The sequence below is a fragment of the Ascaphus truei genome, chromosome 2, assembly GCF_040206685.1.
Source record: "Ascaphus truei isolate aAscTru1 chromosome 2, aAscTru1.hap1, whole genome shotgun sequence".
NCBI lineage: Eukaryota > Metazoa > Chordata > Amphibia > Anura > Ascaphidae > Ascaphus > Ascaphus truei.
The window spans coordinates 283,962,606-283,984,157 of NC_134484.1; positions in this window are offsets into that span (position 1 = coordinate 283,962,606).

The following is a 21,552-nucleotide window of genomic DNA, read 5'->3' on the forward strand; positions in this document are numbered from 1 at the left end:
AGAAATTGGCTCGAACGGGGGAAATTTGAGGGGGAAATTTGAGCGGGAACGGGGGAAATTTAAAAAAAAACACGTGTGCTGCTTGGGCCAATATTTACACGACCGGGGGTTAAATCCACCCGCCCCGGGCGAGTAAATGTATAGGATTGTCGAACACTGTACAGAGGTGGCACATTTTATTTGAGTGCGGCTAGCTCCGCAAGCCTGGGGATGCCCCGGCATGTTAGCCGCACTCCCTCGGCGTGCCGCGCGTCATCGACGCGTGGTCACGCGTCATCGGGTGCCTGCGCCCCCTGCACGCGTGTCCAGGGCTCCCCGAGGGAGCCCTGGTGTCCCGCGATGTGGGGGACGGCGGAAGGGGGTTCCGGGGGACCCGGCGGACCCGGCGAGTGGAGGGAGAAAGCCCCGATCGGAGGGCGCTCCTCCGCGGCTTCGGCGCGCGCCAGGCACATCCTGGCGCACGCCTGGTTACTGCTGCGGCCGAGACCGGGCAAATGCTCAAATAAACTCGGCCGCAGCAGTATATATATATATATATATATAGCAACTGTAAATATTCCTGTATATTCATTTGCATGTCTTAGACAGGTCTGCAACCCTGTCTTTTACCATTATCACCCAGCAAACAGCACTTCCACTGCAGCAAGGGATTCTGGGAAATGACATGCAAATGAGCACACAGTGCCACTTTTTATCTCATGCTCACATTACATGAGCAACCCTTAGTCAATGCATGCTGCTTTAAACACAGCTTTTAAGCAAGGACTTTGGAGATGCAAAGTCAGTTAACCCACTCACAGACATGTTTCAACCTTGATGGGTATCATCAGTGTGAGGTTGGCTTGCTGACATTTGCTCAAATGAATTCTCCCAAGTCCTTGCTTAAAAGATGTGTTTAAAGCAGCATGCATTGACTAAGGGTTGCTCATGTAATGTGAGCATGAGATAAAAAGGCATGTCATTTCCCAGAATCCCTTGCTGCAGTGGAAGTGCTGTTTGCTGGGTGATAATGGTAAAAGACAGGGTTGCAGACCTGTATAAGACATGCAAATGAATATACAGGAATATTTACAGTTGCTTTATGCTTTACTGTGGAGGGTTTTAGTCACTTTTTTTACCCACCATAACCTTAATAGTCGTGTGTATATATATATATATTTATGTGTGTGTATTTATATATACAAGCCGCAATACCAGTAGCGACGGGCGTGGTAGGAGAGGAATTGACTATCATTAATCTCTCTAAATTTACCCTTTCAGAAGCCCAAATCAGAGTCCTAAAGAAGGGCCTAACTTTTTCGCCGACTAGTTATATGGATAAATTCGAAGCCATTAAGGATTTGAATCTTTTTTGCCGCAAATTACTGCTTCATAAACATTTTTTGAAACCCCGAGATTTAGAGTTGGATGTCCTTCCCACTGCAGTGTGGGACACTGAAGACATAGAGACACTTAACAACATGGATGCACTTCTGGATGAACAAGAGCTAATTACAACCTCTACTAAAGACATTCTATTACGGACAAGACCAAAGTCAACGTTCTGTCCACCGATCCAGAGCTGCTCAGCTGTTGAAGTCTTCGCTGCAGCAGTAACCGAAGAAATCTTGAAACTACCGTTATCCCGGGGAACTCAGAATTTGGGTAAGGATGAATGGCTTTCCATCAGGGAACTACAGCAGATCCCTTCCGTAGTCATCAAGCGATCTGACAAGGGGGGCAATGTACAGTAGTAATATGGCCGCAGAGCATGTATGAAAGGGAGGCATACAGACAGCTACAAGACGTAGCATGTTACTCTGAGTTAGCCTGTGACCCAACACTTAGATTCAAATCTGATCTAGAATGCATTTTACATACTGCATTAGACAACAAGACTATATCCAAAATTAACTATGATGGCCTACTACCTAAATTCCCTGTTATTCCGACATTTTATCTTCTACCCAAAGTCCACAAGAATGCCTCCCGCCCACCCGGATGACCTATAGTCTCTGGCATAGGGGGCTTATGTGAACCTGCCTGCCGCTTCCTGGATTCATTCCTGTGCCTCGCAGTAGTTAATTTGCCGTCATACCTCCGCGACACAATGGAGGTGTTGTCCAGGGTCGACTGCATCACGGTCGATAGGGATACTATCCTTGCGACCTGTGATGTAGAGTCCCTGTACACTTGTATCCCCCATCGGGAAGGTCTCCTGGCAACCAGATTTTATCTGTCTATGCAAGACATTCCAGGTGACCTTCTCGAGTTCCTCATGGAACTTCTAGAATTCATCCTTACACACAATTATTTTATTTTTAAAACCAAATTCTATTTACAAGCTAGAGGCACAGCAATGGGAGCGGCATGTGCACCCTCCTATGCTAACCTATTTTTGGGATGGTGGGAGAGGGAGGCAGTCTTCTCCGACCTTCACCGTCACTACAGTGACTTGGCCCTGCTGTGGCTCAGATACATTGATGATATCCTGGTTGTCTGGAAAGGCACCAGTGATGCATTTGCAGATTTCATCGGTGTACTGAACCACAACAGATTTAACATCAAACTCACACATTTGAGCAGTCCCACCTCTGTGGTATTCCTGGATATTTTGATTAGCATCAGTGGAACAGGTATGATAGAAACAGATATTCATCGCAAAGATACCGCGACAAATTCTATTCTCCACGCGTCTAGTTTCCATCCTCAGCATCAAGTCTCGGGAATTCCACGTAGCGAATTTCTGAGACTTAAGAGGAACTGTTCCACTGCTGCTACATTCAAAACCAGAGCTAAAGAATTCAAAACTAAATTCCAAAATCGAGGATACTCTATATCCCAAATTAAAAAAGGGTATAATAACTGTTGCAAAGTCACCCGTGAGAGCCTCCTGCAAGTTAGACCCAAGTACAAGGGTAGGAAACAAATTAGGTTCATTAGCACCTACAACCGCCAATGGTCAGATCTCAGGGGTATACTCCAGAAACATTGGGGTACCCTAATGACAGATTCTGAACTCAGGAACACACTTGGCGATCGGGCTAGCCTCACAAGTAGGCGTTCTCCGAATTTAGGAGACAAATTAACACGCAGCCATTACACTGGCGACACACTTTATTCGAGCTCGGCTAGTCCCACGAATTCGGGTATACCCGGGTGTATTGAGGTTTGTTGTGGTGTGAAGATAGTCAGCGCAAACCTCACGGGCCTCCCGATGTCGATGGAACCGAATGAAATAAAAGGATATGGATAAAAAAGAATTAAAATCTCAGTGTATTAGATACACATGTGGGGGATGGGGGAAGAGGGGGGGGGGGGGAAGGGGGAGGGGGGTGAGGGCAGGGGGTGGGAGCAAGGAGGAGGATAATGCTGGAGGGGTTGATAATTGGTTTTCCACTTTAACTAATCAAAGAATACATAAAATTATGGATTCAGTGACTCACACGGGCTTGTGTGGTGTCTCTCCCTCAACGCTGACTGTAGTGGATTTATTACAGACTCATATGCTGGAGTCTCAATATACATAAAACTCACACGGCCTGATGTGAGTCCTTGTCCTCAGAGGGTGATGTCCTGTATGGATGGTGTCTGGGTTGTCTCAGCAGAGTTATCCCCCGATGGGTGTAGTGTGTGAGTGTCTCCTCTCCCCGTTTCCCAGATGACCAAAAGGAGTGTATGCCAACAAGGGTTAACAACAATAAAAAAGGGCTTTAATGGGTATACAGTGGAGACATAAGCATATGAAATGCAAACATGTGGTGAACCATAAAAGGTATAGAACAATCTATGACAAAATGAAATAAATTATACTAAGACACAATGAAATAAAATAAGACACAATGAAATAAAATGAAATAAAGCAAACACAAGGACTACACTCACACTTGAAGTCAAATAAAATGGCCCAGCCTCAGCCGCTCGGTACACTCCTGCACGGTCTCCTCCTCCGTTCTTGTTCCCACTGGCGCGTCCGGCAGCGGAACCGGAAGAGGGGATCTGCACCGGATGTCCTGTAGTGTGCTGGGTCCCTCTCTCAATGAGCTCCGGCAGGGAACAACATGTTTCGCAATAAGCTTCGTCAGGTTCACATCCCCCACATGTGTATCTAATACACTGAGATTTTAATTCTTTTTTATCCATATCCTTTTATTTCATTCGGTTCCATCGACATCGGGAGGCCCGTGAGGTTTGCGCTGACTATCTTCACACCACAACTGCCACGCTAAGAAGGAGACGGGATTCCCTTCTCCGAAGTCAAGCAGCAACCAGGAAATCAAAAAAGGGCCAGTATATATTTTTATATACTCTTTTACACTTCGTACACAATCACATATCTATATTCCAATTTATTTGAATAGCTTAGGCGTTGCAGCACTTTCTCCGCCACAAATCCTAGGGAGCGCCCCAGTTCAAACAACCTCCAGTATTGAGGTTTGTGACTGTTTTCTGCCCGAGTGCATTGGGTTATTTTCCAGGCAGGGATTGAAGCATTTTATTCCCGCTGGCTGCAATACTGCACAGTATATATATATATACTGCATTACAATTCATGAATTTATGCCATCTGGTAGACACGCGAAGCATTGCAGCCTATTAAATCCTAATCATTATCATTTAACAGATCAGCCAGGCATGAACCCAGGCTGGGAAGGCAAACGCAACGGGGCTTGTCAGAGGTGAGGAGCGGCGCATTCCAGGTATCTGCCAGGTACATACTGGGTATTTGCTCGAATAAAGTGTGTCGGTGCAGTATGTGCCTCAAACTAATCCCTCTTTCCTGTCCCAACAACGCAAACCGGGCTTCTACAAATGCGGAATGTGTTCTGCATGTAAATACATGCAACAAACATCTACATTCACAAATTCAAACAAAACACATACATACAAGGTTTTATCTTTTATCAATTGTAAAAGCAAGGGAGTCATATACCATCTTGAATGTCCCTGCGGCCTTGTTTACGTCGGCATGACAACACGCGTGTCGGAACATATCCGCAATATTAAAAACGCGCAAAAGACGTAGACGCATGTAAAAAGATCACCTCGGTTGCACGTCACTTTCTGCGCTGTCATGGGTCCGACTGTGCAGTCCTTTCTGCATTTGCCTTCGACAGGGTCTCTCTTGGTGCCCGTGGCGGCAATCTTGAGAGGGCTCTGTTGAGGAGGGAGTGCAGGTGGATTGTGCAGCTGGGCACCATGATACCACGTGGTCTTAATGACTATCTTGGCTTTGCCATGTTTTTATAAATATTGCCCCTCTGGTTTAAATTGTTCTTTTGCCTATTGACCTATTTGCCCTCTAATGCATGGTTTCCCTCTTTATCCTCCCATATACTAACAATCTGTGAACCAGCACTCCCTGTCCCACACCGAAGACCAGCGACAGAGATATGGAGTACACCTAACCATAATGAGGAAGTACTAATGATGAAGATCTATCTACAGTCATTATAACAAAGACATCATGACTAATTACAACCCACCAGGAATATCCACTGAAAATGTTATAACAGTTATGATCTGTTGATCCACCTTGTCATCTACTTTCGTTCTGGACATTACCTTTTCATCTTGCAACCTAGACAAGAGAAAACACGTCGCTCCCTCCACATTAAGGAGCACCTATGAGTAATGTTTAATTACCATAACCTCTAATTCGCCTATTCATTAGGCTGAAGATAAGGACATTTCAAATGGATTTTAATTTTTGCAATTAATTCGCTCCCTGTCAGCTCCTCTCAGAGAGAAGTTTTTATCCAGGACTATTGTAGCTTTATCATGCATAAGATATATGGCTGCGAGTATCTCTAAACAACTTTTGGTTCGCTCCGATTCTCAGAGTGATAGATCATCTCATATTGTGATACACATTGAAACTCTGCAATTTAGTTGATTTTGGTAGTTTAATGGCTGGAATCTATTCACAAATCTATATATTGACTATAGATATTTTTCATTGCCATTACTTTCTAAACAATGTTTTTCCTGGCTTATCTGCATTTTTGCCATGGCATACCAATGGATTTAGATTGGATGCAATTACACAGGCACTAATGCAGATTGCATATACAATTTGAACAACAAAGGGAAAAAAAGGGGGAAAAAAAAAAAAAACTTATACATCAATTTGAAATATTTTCACTTGTTATTATCTTTATAACAATGATTTTGCTGGTTTCCCAGAATTTTTCCATTTATGTTTTAGTGGGCTCAAAATAGATATGGTGGTACAGGTGCCAATGTATACTGCATGCACATACTACCCTTATATTCTTATTCTACAGCCTCACTCAGACATCCCACCATTGTATATATGACTTACAGTCCCTTGATTTACATGTCAGGTCTGTAATCTGTGGGTTTTTTTTGTTTTTTTTTGTTTTTTTTAATTTTTTTTTTACGTTCCCTGACTTCCACCTATGAGAATCACTTGTATACACAGTTGCCATGACAATCTGACGTCACGACGTACATAGCGCGCTGACGTTACTCGTAATAGCCTCCGCAGCAGTTACTAGCTACAGGACATGAGAATTAGCTGTTTTATCCCAAGAATTGCTTTGTCCACAAAGTGGCTGCCTCAGGTTTTGATATTTAACTCTGCTGTGTATCGCGCGTGATATCGCGCACATGCGCGCTGACGTCATGCAGCAGATTTGCATATATTAATTCAAAGACGGCCACATGACATATACTGGCCAATCAGACGCTTGTAGTCTCAATCAGCAGCCCCAATGACATTGCCTTCTTAACAGATACTTCCCTATCTCTCACGTGACGATGCCCGATGCATCATCACCCCATTTACATAGGGGTTGACCTTAGAGAGCCCACATGACCAGTGTAGTCCAATGAGATGTATAATCACAGTAACACAGGCTCCAGGATGCTGCCATGTTTGTAAACACTCTCTGCTCATACAGCTGCTTGCAATCCATTTAATTTTGGCGCGATTTTTGTAATTATGATTCTCCCTATAAATGCTAGCTCTTTGCTCCCCTCACCACACCCAGAAGAAGACAGTTTCCCGTCGAAACGCGTTGGAGTGGGAGTCTTGCTGAGGGGGGCCCCTACCTTTCCTATCTACAACATGGAGTATTGACCTAACTATTTGTGACAATCACCTGCTGAGTGGTAACGTATTTTTGCAATCTGTTACCTTCAATTCCTGTGTACCTCTATCATGTAATTATTGCATCAAATTATATGGCATTATATCCTTTACATGTGGTCACAAGTTCTCAGTATAGGTAGATTGTCACGTAGGTGTGCTTAGGTATAGCCACCTACACCCTGTATGTGTCTTGATTTATATCTTTACTTGACTCTTGCCTCCATGTCCAATATGTTTAGGTAGCGCTGAGCCCCCCTCTCCTTTTAAAATTTCATCCCCTGTTTTAATCACCTGAATAAAATACCATTTTTGTTACACTTTCATTCATGTCCGTGTGCTATTTAAAGGTTGCTTTCCTCTTGTTGTTTGTATATTTCTATTAACCTTTAGCACCACTGTTCAGTCTTACAATACAGTAATTGACTTATCAACAGTGTTTAGGACAAAACTCATGTAAGTGTTGAGCGATATCTCTGTGTGTTCTAACATATATATATATGTATATATGTGTATATATGTATATATATATATATATATATATATATATATGTATATATGTATATATGTATATATATATATATATATATATATATATATATATATATATATATATATATATATATATACAGTGTTCGACAAACCTATACATTTGCTCGCCCCGGGCGAGTGGATTTAACCCCCGGGCGAGTAAATATTGGCCCAAGCAGCACACGTTTGGTACTAGGTGGCGAGTAGATTTTTTTGTGTGGCGAGTAGATTGTTTGGTGATTTGTCAACCACTGTATATATATATATATATATATATATATATATATAACTGTACTGTATGCTCATCTGCATGTCTTAGGCAGGTCTTCAACCCTGCCTTTCCCCATTATCACCCAGCATACAGCACTTCCACTGCAGCAAGGGATTCTGGGAAGTGACATGCAAATGAGCACACAGTGTCACTCTTTGCCTCAAAAACCATTTTTAACATGGTTCCCTATAGGCTTAAGCTTGCTGCATGGTCACAGCTTTGAGCACAGCCAGGGTTAAGGTGCATACCCAGAAAACCACCCACAGACAGCTGTTTCGACATTAATGGGTCTCATCAGTGTGGGGTTGATTTTAACTGGGTATGCAAAGAGGCTATGGGATAGGCTATACCATAATACTGAGTTAAGTTATGGTGAGTAAAAAAAGTGACAAAAATCCTCCACAGGAAAGCAAATATGCAAATACAACTGTATGCTCATCTGCATGTCTAAAGCAGGTCTGCACCCCGCCTTTCCCCATTATCACCCAGCATACAGCCCTTCCACTGTAGCAAGGGATTCTGGGAAATGACATGCAAATGAGCACACAGTGTCACTTTTTGCCTCAAAAACCATTTTTAAAATGGTTCCCTATAGGCTTAAGCTTGCTGCATGGTCACAGCTTTGAGCACAGCCCCACACTGATGAGACCCATTAAGGTCGAAACAGCTGTCTGTGGGTGGCCTTTTGGCTAAGATCAAGTATCTTAGTCAGATGGCCGAATGGAGAGTGATGGTCCGGAACCTCAGCCTTGTAGCATCGCCTTCGGGCTTAAGCTACATGCAGCTATTGGGGTGACGCACTAGATCTCAGGGCGATTCGGAACACGAGAGAGAGACGGTCCGGAACCTCGGCCTTGTAGCATCGCCTTCGGGCTTAAGCTACCTGCCGCTATTGGGGTGACGCACCTGACTTCTGGGCGATTCGGAAACACGAGAGAGAGACGGTGACTCACCTGACCTCTGGGCGATTCAGGACCAAGCGACAGGACCCCCGGGCTACAAGGAACGGCGAAGCTCTGCCCCCCTGCAACGAGAAGGATGGCAACAGCGGCCCCCCAGACTGGAACGGAGAGGATGGAGGTCGCCACGGAGCCCTCCGGGACCACCCTGCGCAAGGAGAAGAAGAAAAAGACGAAGAAGGAGAAGCACACGGCACCCCCGGAGACGGTTCCCAGCAGCCAGGAGACGGACGGAGGAGGCCCAGCGGCTACCAGCTCCAGCGGCTCAGGCGACGTTGCCCCCCCCAGCTGCCTCACCCCCACTGCCAGCACCAGCAGCGGTGGCCCCAACTCCAACCCTGGAGCTGGGAGCAGCAGCAACAGGAGGATCCCCCGCCTGGAACCCTGGATGAGGCAGACGGTGGTGATGCAGCTGAGGGAGGTTGACGGACAGCGCCCTCTATTGGACGCTGAGACCTTTGCCAAGGAGCTGGTGAGCAAAGCAGACTTTACTCCGGACGAGATCCTGAGCATCCAGGACCTCAGGGGTGGCCTGTTTTTCGTCACCTTCGCCACGGTGGGAGCCTGCAGGAGGTACTGGGAGGCTTTCCAGACCCTGAAACAGGAGGTCCCCTTCTCAGAGTTCGACGTCAACTGCCCTATCCAGAGGGACGAGAAGAGGATCACTGTGACGGTGAGGAACCCCCATATCCATGGAAAGGATATTGCTACCTTTCTGCGGCGCTCTTGCACCGTGGTGAAGGAGCCGAGCAGGATCAAGGACAAGTTGGGGTACTGGGTGGGAAAGTGGAGCATGGTAGTTTGCTTGTGGCCAAATCCAGAAGCGGCAGATCGGCTGCACAACCTCCCTCCCAGATTTTTACTTGCGGGCAGCCCAGGGAGGATCTTTTACCCTGACCAGCCCCAGACCTGTGGTAATTGCGGGAACCTGGGGCATCAGTGGAAACAGTGCACCCTGAAAGCCTGCAGAAACTGCAAGAACACCGGACACGAAACAAAGGATTGTCCCCGCCAGAAAACCTGCGACCTGTGCGGAGAGACAACCCACATGTTCCGGGACTGCCAGCTGAGGGTCAGGAGCTACGCAGAGGCCGCGGCGAAAGGCGCGGCACCGGGCGCTCCCCTGACAGCAACCCAGAAGGCATCCAAGAAGCCCCCAGCAAACCAACCCATAAAGGCACAAGGGGGTAAGTATAAGAAGGAGCAAAGGCAAAAGGTGGCCACCCAAACAGCGCCCGCTGCGGCTCCTGAGCCCGCTGTCCCTCCAGGATCCTGGAAGCTGAACTGCGCACTGCTGGAAAGGGAGGAGATCATGGAGGAGCTGAGAACAGCATACACAGCATGGAAAGAAAAAAAGGCCTTTTTCCCCAGCACTGCAGAGTGGTGGGAATTCACGAAGATAAGGATCCGCCACTTCCTGCAGGCAAAGGGCAGACGCCTGGTGTGTGAGAGGAAGGGGGAGTTTGAGGGCCTGCAGCGCAAGCTGCAGTCCCTGCATGACCTCAAATGCTGCGGATGGAACGTGGATGACGACCTGGAGGAAACCAAGGAGAGCCTGCAAAAGCACTTTGAGGAGGAATCCAGACGAATCATCTTCCGTTCCACGGTGGAGAACCTTGAGAGGGGGGAGAAATGCAATGCCTTCTTCTTCAAGAAACTCCACTCTGCCCACACGCCCCTGAGGGAGCTGCGAGACAAAGATGGCAACGTGCAGCAGGGGAAGGAGGAAGTCATGGGAGTCATGAAAGATTTCTATGAAGACCTCTACTCCCCAAAAGCATCAGATCGAGACCAGGCTGATAAATTCCTGTCAGGGATTACAAACACCATCGACCCGGCAGGAAAAGCAGCCATGAACGCCCCCCTGACGCTGGAGGAGCTCCACGCTGCAACCAAATCCTTTAAGACGGGTAGGACGCCGGGCGGAGATGGTATCCCAGCTGAGTTATACACGAAGCTGTTGGACATGATCGGCCCGGACCTGCTCGAGCTTTACAGGGAAATGGGAGCAGAAGGTAGGATGCCCCCAACGCTAAGGGAAGGAATGCTGACGCTCTTGTACAAACGGAAGGGGGAGAGGTGCGACCTCAAGAACTGGCGTCCCATCTCGCTCCTGAACACGGACTACAAGATCCTAGCAAAAGTCCTAGCGAACAGACTGAAGAAGGTCATCAGCCAGATCATCCACCCAGACCAGACGTGCGGCATCCCCGGACGCAGCATTACAGACAGCCTCGCTCTAATCAGAGACGCAGTCCACTACATCAAAGACCACCGTGTACACGCGGCCCTGGTCACCCTTGATCAGGAGAAGGCATTTGACCGTGTCTCCCATGATTTCATGGGCAGGGAGCTGCGTGAGTATGGGATGGGGGAGATGGTCTGTTCTTATGTTAACCTGATGTACCTTGACATTTGCATTGTGGCGATCGTGAACTGATGGAAGACTAACCCCTTCCCTGTCCTCTCAGGGGTTAGGCAGGGCTGCCCTCTTTCACCTCTCCTTTTTGTCTGTTGTATAGAGATCTTCGCCCAGTGCATCAGACGAGACGCAGAGATCAGAGGGATCGTTGTGCCAGGACCCCAGAGACGTGAAGTGAAGTGCTTGCTCTACATGGATGACGTCACCATCTTCTGCGCAGATAGCCGGTCGGTGAAGACGCTGGTCCAGACGTGCGAGGATTTCGGGAAAGCTTTAGGAGCAAAAGTCAACTACGGGAAGTCAGAGACCAAGCTATTTGGGCTTTGGAACCTGACTGCCGACCCCCTCCCCTTCCCCATCAGAGCAGGCCTCATTCAAATCCTTGGAGTCTGGTTTGGTGTGGGGAGCGAGGGCGCTGACCTGAAGAGCTGGAACGAGAGGCTGAACAAGTTGAAGCAGAAGATCGGATTGTGGTGCCTCAGACCCCTCACCATTGAGGGGAAAAAGCTGGTACTGCTGAACGAGATCCTTCCTGTCCTGCAGTACGTGGCCCAGGCATACCCGCCTTCGACCAGAACCTGCCAGGAGATCTCCATGGCAGTGTTCCGCTTTGTCTGGGGGGCCAAGTTTGAGAGGGGAAAGCGCGAGGTGATGTACAAAGAGCCGCACAAGGGGGGTAGAGGAATCCCCGACATCCCCACTATGCTACGCGTCTTCTTTGTAAGCAACTGCGTGCGGATCACCCTGAGAGACTGCGACAAAGACTCCTCTGGCTACTCCATGTCCCGCCTCCTACTCCTGCCGCTCTGGAGAGCACTGGGGTGGGACAAGTGGGACAGCTCCATCCCTTACAGCTGGCGCACGCCCTGGTTCTACAAGGACGTGAAGAAGTTCGTGAGGCAGAACAATCTGGAGGGAGTAAAACCAGACCTGTGGAAGCCCAAGGTCATCTACAAAATTATCAGGCTAAAGACATCATGGAATCGGTCCCAGGTCTCCACCCCAACACCTTTGGACCGGTGTGGAGGAATGTGGCATCGAAAAGAATAATGAACAAACACAAAGACATTGCTTGGCAGGCCATACACGGGGGACTCCCTGTGAATGCGGACAAGTACCAGAGCAAACTCAGCCTCGTGAGGCACTGCCCCAGGTGCAACCCAGTGGAGGAAAGCATCATACACCTCTTCTGGAACTGCCCCTTTGCGCAGGCCTTGCTGCGCACGCTTAACACTGACTTAAAGGATTGTATACCGAGGAAGTGCGTCACGTACTACTCGGTGTTCCACGGACTTTTCACAGGAACACACACAGAGGACGCAATCGAAGCCGGTTGGCGTCTAATGTGCTGTTTCAAAGACGTTTTACTATTCGCCAGGGAACGTTTGACCAGGGGGAAGAAGAGGATGTCGGCACAGGACTGTCGCAGGCTGCTCCACAGCCTGCTCAAGGACTATTCCATCTTTGACGGTCCTGAGGAGGACTAAACACCCCCCTCCCCACCCCCCCTTACTCCCCCGCCCCAAAAGTTTTTCTGTGCAATAAAGTTAGAGATAATGTTTGTATGATATGTCATGTCTGTGGTGCGATGCATATGTATAAATGCACTGCACCGCCGTGTTCGTCAGAGTTTTTTTTTTTACTTTTGGGGAAACCATTAAAAAAAATGTATGTGAGTTGTGTGGGATATGCACTGCGCCGTTGTTTACGTCACGGTTTTTTTTTCCGTTTGGAAAATGATTTATGTACTGTTTTAATCTTGTTGTAAAGATTCGCTGCATAATAAAAGAATTTTCAAAACAAAAAGCTGTCTATGGGTGGTTTTCTTCGTATGCACCTTAACCCTGGCTGTGACCATGCAGCAAGCTTAAGCCTATAAGGAACCATGTAAAAAATGGTTTTTGAGGTAAAAAGTTACTGTGTGCTCATTTGTATGTCATTTCCCAGAATCCCTTGCTGCAGTGGAAGTGCTGTATGCTGGGTGATAATGGGGAAAGGCGGGTTGCAGACCTGCCTAAGACATGCAGATGAGCATACAGTTGTATTTGCATATTTGCTTTCCTGTGGAGGGGTTTTGTCACTTTTTTTACTCACCATAACTTAACTCAGTATTATGGTATAGCCTATCCCATAGCCTCTTTGCATACCCAGTTAAAATCAACCCCACACTGATGAGACCCATCAAGGGCGAAACAGCTGTCTGTGGGTGGTTTTCTGGGTATGCACCTTAGCCCTGTGTGCTCAAAGCTGTGACCATGCAGCAAGCTTAAGCCTATAGGGAACCGTGTTAAAAATGTTTTTTGAGGCAAAAAGTGACACTGTGTGCTCATTTGCATGTCATTTCCCAGAATCCCTTGCTGCAGTGGAAGTGCTGTATGCTGGGTGATAATGGGGAAAGGTGGGGTTGCAGACCTGCCTAAGACATGCAGATGAGCATACAGTTGTATTTGCATATTTGCTTTCCTGTGGAGGGTTTTTGTCACTTTTTTTACTCACCATAACTTAACTCAGTATTATGATATATATATATATATATATATATATAAAACTGTGAAAAGGAGTGCTAGTGGACGTGGCTAAATGTACAGACGAGACAACGAGAATTCTAAAGTTTGCCTTAAACTAGCCCGGTTACATGCTGGGTACATGCTGGGTGTAACCTGGCTAATTTAAGGCAAATCCAGTGATCATACAGGGCAACGAAAACTACGAGATCCAAGCTATAATAGATTCCCGTTTCTCGAGGGGTAAGGTCCAATTCTTGGTCCATTGGAAGGGCTTTGGACCCGAACAAAGGTCTTGGGTACCTCTTAAAGACATTCCCGCACCAGGACTTCTCAAACGCTTCCGTAAGAAGTTCCCATCCAAACCGTGGAAGGATCGTCCTAAGTCCGTCCCTGAAGGGTGGGGTGCGGCGAGGATTCGGGGTTCACGGCAGTCGCAGCGTGACACCCCCTTACCTCCTACGGATCCCGCTGCCATGGGACGTCCTCGCCACCGGTCCCACCAGGTTTCCATGGATCTGGAGCTTCCCTGTCGTCCCCGATGGGCCACCGCTGCCCGACAGGCACCCCGCACCCAGGCGGCTGCCATTTGTCCTGGGCGCGCGATCTCCGACATTACAGAGCGCGCGCCAGGTGAAGATAATTTATTCACTGCACTAGCAGTGAAACCACGCCCCCAACTTTCACACAGGCTGCTACTCCACAGTAAAGCTCCCCACCTGGCTGCCTGTCATAGGAACCAATCCCTCACAGCTCCTCGTGTTCCTCCAGGACTGCCCCCGCTCCCCATTGGTCAGCCACAGTATATGGTACCTGTCTTACCTCTCTCATATTGCTCGACATAGTCTCTGCTTACGGACGTCTATTCTGGCTTTCCCTTTGCTCTTCGTTATTCAGGTTGCGACCCGGCTTGGCGGACGTTCCTCTCTGGCTCTGGACCCCGGCTCCCACTTGACCTTGCAGCTTCTCTCTCTCCCTGACCTCGGCTAATGGCAACGACTTCGTCTGTTCTGTTCCGGTACCGGCAAGTATTGCTACACCTATTCACATCTGGCCTGGCAATGCCAAAACACCACGCTCCTTCTGCTGTGGGTGCTTGCACATATACGTCCCCGCCTCAGTATAAGGGACGAGTCTGGTCTGTGGGCAGCACCGGCGTAACATTCTGATACCTTTTAATTAGGCAATTTATAAATATTTTTGGAAAGAATGTATAAAATTATGTGTAACTTACCATTTGTAAAAATGAATACCATTCTTACAATTTGTTTTTACTGTAAGTATGGATGAAATATTTAGAATAAACAGTGAAAGTTTAAACCCATTTAACTCCCTTTAAAATATAGTTTATTGAACCGTAGCTATTTTGTACTTCATATATATCTGTTACAGACAAGATAACGAGTATTCTAAAGCTTGCCTTAAACTAGCCCGGTTACATGCTGGGTAAATGCTGGGTGTAACCTGGCTAGTTTAAGGCAAGTTTAAGGCATTTCTACATTGACTAATGACCCATCGGATTAACACAGCAGGGGTCCCTGGCAGTTTGAATGGTACTGCCAGGGACCCCGCTGTTAATCAGATGGCCATTAGTCAATGCAGAAATTGACTTAAACTTGACCCAGCATGTACCCAGCATGTACCCAGCATGTACCCAGCATGTACCTGGGTCTTTTTGACAATTGCCACTGGTTTGTGTTGGAATAACCGTCGGCACTATAGTATACAACAAAAAACAAACAAAGATGGCCAAAGCTACTTCAAATGTGACAAAAATACAGAGCAATACCTATATATTCTCTTGAAAAGGGGTCTTTTAGTTCAACCCTTTGGCTAAAGTGTCTTAAGCCTGCTATCCACTTCAAGGCATGGCCGTTAGCCGGTCCTAACACTCCCTGGGTTCAAATTCTTATTTACCTCTATAATTAGGGGAAGAATGATCAGCATTTGGTTCAAAGTGTTGAACTAAATTACCGTTTTCAAGAGATAATATAGGTAATGCACTGTATTTTTGTCACATTGGAAGTAGCTTTGGGCATCTTTGTTTGTTTTTTGTTGTATACATTTAGCCACTATGTGTAGCTGGTCAGCTGTTTTGGGGAGGTTATTGGCCCTCCCCCCTTCCCCCAAGGTTTAATCTCACCTCTCCCCACTTTCCAAGTTGGCAGGTCAGTTTCATTTTTCTGGGTTACAACAGATCCAATGCTGATCATTCTTCCCCTATTTATAGAGGTAAATAGAAGTTTAACTTAGGGAGTGTTAGGACCTGCTAACAGTCACGCCTTGAAGAGGCTAGCCGGATTAAGATGCTTTGGCGAAAGGGTTGAACTAAATGACCCTTTTTCAAGAAAATATATAAGTATTGCACTGAATTTTTGTCACATTGAAAGTAGCTATGGGCATCTTTGTTTGTTTTTGTTTATCATTATTTGTACACACAATTGAAAAAATTGCTCTATAAATAATTGTGTAATTATGGGAAACAATAGAGCTACAAGTCAACAACTTTACCTAGACAGGATTCTGGACTGAGCACACAAGATGAGTAAAATAAATTGTAATGTATTTCTTTTCAGACAAACACACAAATCTTGCACAATTACACTTAATAAAACACTACTGGGTACAGGGAACAAAATCAAATGTCCTTGGAACGAAACAAAGTCTCTGGGCACCCCTGCACGCATGCAAGCTGGTGCGCAAATTGATTTGGGTAACAGTTCCTGACTAGGGGCACAAGTTGCCACCCCTATATCCCCACCAAAAGGAAAACGTTTGTTCAGTCCTTACAGGGTTCGTTCGGGAACCTTTAGCTCTCTAACGAATTCCAGAAGAGGGGCACAATCCTTGGTTACGATATAATTAACCCCTCACACTCCGGAACCGCTGACGCTGGAACTTGGTGAATCCGATGAAATCTTCAGATGGAACTGACAGGGATTGGGCAGCATGCATCTTTATAGGGTTAAGGGTCCTATACCTAATATGCACAACCAATCCCTCCCATGAGAACATTTCTCCCAGCTATCCCCGACTTGCTAGTACCTTGCAAATAGGGCAGAAGTTGCTTCCCAGTTTGCACGGAGCATGTGCTAACCTCACACATCAGCTTCTTAGCATACCGGGTCCAACCCCTTACCTGGCGACAGTAAGTCTGGGGTTTGGCTACCAAGTGTGAAGTGCCCATACTTCCCACCGGTATCGGGCTATTAACAATATCCTGGCCACCCTAACACCTAGGATCTCTGAGGCTTTTCAACTCTGAACTTCTCATAGACACTGAGGCACCAACTCTGCAGGTTGCCTCTGAAGTAAGGAGATGAAAAATCCCTCAGCTCATTCACCCTTAACATATTTACATGTTAAAGGATTTGCTGACAGGAAAAGTTTCCTGTCTTTGCATTTAAAACCAGCACTGAAACACATTTTATTTTTTTATATGGGTTTTCTACCTTTATAAACAATAAAAAACAAATATGTGGAGGCGCATGCGCGATGGTGAGGTGGAAGACTGCTTAAGCCTGGAGCTCCGTCCCCCGCCAAAATAATAAAGCAGTAATAACCACTTTCCAGTGATTTTCAAACCTCGGCACTTACATACATAAAGCGTAGAATACACAGAGATGGCCCCGCAAACCAATAAAAAGAAGAACACGGGCGATTTACGCAAATACCTTAACCGATCGGTGGCAAAGAAGGCCGGAGCCGAAATGGCGGCGGGCTCCGCCGCGGGGTCGGACTCTGACCGCAAGGAGGATGCGGTGGAGGAGCCTGAACAGCTGCGGTGAGGCGCTGTGATTTTTATCGGCTCTACAACGACATGCAAAAGCTCTTTCGGGCCAAAATACAGGAGCTCCGTAACGAGGTCCAGGGAGTGGGGGAGCACACCGGGGCCCTAGAGGAGAAAATGGCGGTAACTTCAAAAGCCATACGAAAATCAGACAAGAGATCCTCATACATGCAAGCCCAAATAACAGAACTTGCCGAGCGGCAGGAGGACGTGGAGAACAGGGATCGCCGCAATAACATACGGATCCGCGGCATCCCTGAGGAGATTACAGAGATAGAAGGATTTGTCTCCCGCTGGATGGTGTCCCTGCTCCCTTACATCCCTGAACCAGAGCTCCTGATGGACCGCTGCCACGGAGCTCTCAGGAGCAGACCTGTGACTAATGAACAGTCACGTGACGTAATAGCAAGACTGCATTACTTTCGCACCCGGGAGGCAGTCTTCCAAAAGACACGTACCCAAAGTGCCTGCAAGTTTGAGGAAACTACCCTCCAACTGTTCCAAGACCTCTCTCCTCTCACGCTGGCCAGACGGAAGAAACTGCAACCGGTCACAAAGCTACTCTGGGACAGAGCCATCCGTTATAGATGGACCTTCCCATTCGGCCTACTGGTCATCAAGAACGGGAGGGCTATCTCCATGAAAGAGCCAGAGGAAGGGGATGACTTCCTCCACAAACTGGGAGTGAAGGAGGCCCCGGTAAACAGACCCCAGGAGGAACCGGCAAGGGAGGCGGAGTGGCAGAGAGTGGATAACTCTAAACGTAGCCGGGAACCGCAGGTGGCGGACAAAGACAAGGACTAAACAATGGACAATACGCTGGTTCAACTCGTTTTAACACACCTAAAGTTACCGCAGTTGCTGACCTAGTTTCCAATAAAATGGCGCTGTTTCCCTACAACTATGATCCAAGTAGTGCTGGGCCAACCCCACCAAAGTCCCAATGAAGGAGCAGAAACGACCCCAAAATGGCAGAAGCAGGTGTGGACTGGCCGACGAGCTGGAAAGAAAGACCTGCAGCACACTTACCTTGTTGAGCGGCGGAACGGAGGGAAGCGGGTCACGGAGGATGGCCGTGGAACGCACGCCGGACAAGATGGAGGTGTCCCTGGCCATGGCAGACGAAGAGACCAGCATCAGAAGAAGAAGGACCTGTGGCGGGAAGACAGCGCAGGAAAGCACCCATCTCCGAGACCATCTGGCGAGAAAATGGCGGCGGCCAGAAGGACGTCACAGGATATGGCCCGGTGGCCATCTAGGTAGAGGCAAATTACAACATAGACAGGAGACAAGAGGCCATAGGCAGACATGCGTCACAGGGCCGCGACATAAAGAGGCGCAACTGTCAAAGCACCCACCGAAGGCCCAAAATAGAGTCAGGACAAAGCTCTCAGCCAGGCCACACATAAAAATAAAGGCACACACAGGTCATAACATAAAAGACGTAGACAGGACACACAGAGTAGGGGACATATGGGCTTCCCGGGAAATAGAAGCGGGGGTGGGAAAGAGGATAGGTCTACAATTTAATAGATAAAAGTGAAAGGGCTCAGGGAGGAGAGTGCAGGGCCCTCACAGGAAGGAAGCCTCAACGAGCCCAGAATGCAAGCACAAGTAGGAAGCACTAAGGTTACAAACAGTTCTGGTATATAAAAAAAAAAAGTGGTTGTTGGTTTTATTTTTCTGATGTCTTATACTGCATGGCGGGGAGGGGAGGGAGGGGAGCTCACTCCTGCCATCGTCATGGGACTCCACATGGGTACCTGGGGGCCATCCCTCAGGTGGCTCATGCAAGACCCCACTGGGCCGATGGACTGGGGTTCTGATGAAGGGAGAAAGACCACCCGAGCTGGAGCCCAGACCGGATACCCAGGAGGGGCAGCCAAGGTGGCAGCGTGGGTTCAACCCCGGCTGCCCACCGAAGGTTTTATTTGTCTATGTATTGTTCTCTCAATGTTTCCCCTGTGTGTACCCCTTTGTTTTCCCCCCGCACAGCCAAAGAGCACAGAAAAAAGGAAGAGGGACCGGAGACGGACAATAGGACATGGAGGTATGTCGACCTCCTTACACGCCCACACCACAAAGAAGAGAGCAAGCTCCACAAATGGTTAGGGACTTCACCATAATATCCCACAATGTGAAGGGATTCAACAGCCCCCACAAACGCAGAATGGGCATGACTGATTCTGGAAGGTTAGATCCCGATATCATCCTATTGCAAGAGACACACTTTGCTAAAAATAGCGCCCCAAAATATATTGAAAGCAGATATAGACAATGGGTTTCAGCCGCAGCCAATAAAAAAAAGAAAGGGGTCACGATTCTACTACACAACCGCTTAGCACTAGAGATTACCCTGACCAAACGAGATAAAAACGGACGGTTCATAATTGTGGTAGGAACTCTCCGTGGGCAAGCCATCACAGTGGTGAATGTTTACGCGCCCAGTGACCAGGAGGGCGCCTTCATGGACAGATTCTTTGCAATTCTGAATAAGGTAGCGCAAGGCGGGATAGTCCTAGGCGGAGATTTTAACCAAACATTAGACCCGTCCATGGATAGATGCACCTCAGGAGGACATACAAGACCGAAAGGTAGAACCTTGTGGATCCAAGGCCTAAAGGCCAATAGGCTTGTTGATATTTGGCGCGAGCAGCACCAGGGAGAGAAGGAGTTTACATTCTATTCACACCCACACGACCGTTATAGCAGGATAGACTACCTCTTTGTATCCAATAGAATGGTTTTGCAGATCTCCCACACAGGAATCCATGATATTTCATGGTCGGATCATGCACCAATCGAGCTGCGGGGCACTGTTTTTAGGCTAGACAGGCCAGGAGCGACTTGGAAACTCAACAGTTATTGCTTAAAATCCCCGAAATTGAGTTGAAGGTGGGGGATAGAATCAGGGAATATTTTCTTGAAAATGTTGGCAGTGTGACATCACAGTCCACCCTATGGGAGGCCCATAAGGCAACTCTGCGAGGAGAACTCATAGGGTTAGCGAGTAGGTGTAAAAGAGAGAAAGAAAGTAAGATTAAGGAACTACAATCTGAATTGGCAACCCATTCCGCCCTACATAAAACTAACAACCAAGCACAGACCCTGAAGGCCTTGCTTGACACCAAAACAAAACTAAATTTACTGTTGGCCTCCCGAGCTGAGAAGGAGATGACTTGGTCCAAACGGAAATTCTATGAAAAAGCGAACAAGCCAGATACTCCACTTGCCAAGAAGCTGAGACATAAGACATACAGTACCGGCAGCTTTTATTCGAACACTTCCCACACGGCAGGATGATGTATAAGAATTTTCACATCCAGGCAATTCGGACAAAAAAAAGTGGCTACACTTCTGACCCAAAACAAATCGTAGACGAATTCAAAACCTACTACGAGGCCCTTTATGATGGGGCGAAGGTCTCATACAATAAGACCACTCGTACGCAGCTAAAGACATTCTTGAAGGGAGCAAAGATCCCCAGATTGGGCAGAGAGGAGAGGGATGCGCTAGAGGAAGACTTTACGGGTGAGGACCTACCAGAGGTAATCAAGTCACTGAAGCCTTCCAAGGCACCGGGCCCGGATGGCTTCTCTAATCTATATTAGAAAAAATTCCGGAAATTACTAGCGCCTCACCTTCTTAAAATGTTTAATTCCTTCCTAGAAAGTGCCCCAATACCTAACCAGATGCTCCAGGCATCCATATCAGTGATACACAAACCAGTAAAGGACCCAGCAGATTGTCAAAGTTACCGACCAATATCACTAATAAATTCGGACACTAAAATCTTCTCCAAATTGCTGGCTAACAGGTTAAACAAAGTTATGCCAAAGCTGGTCCACCCTGATCAGGTAGGGTTCATATGCGGGAGGCAGGCAGCAGACAATACTAGACGGATTATAGACTTAATCAATTTGGCTCAAAGACAGAATATCCCGTCTATGGTTTTAAGTCTAGATGCCGAGAAAGCCTTCGA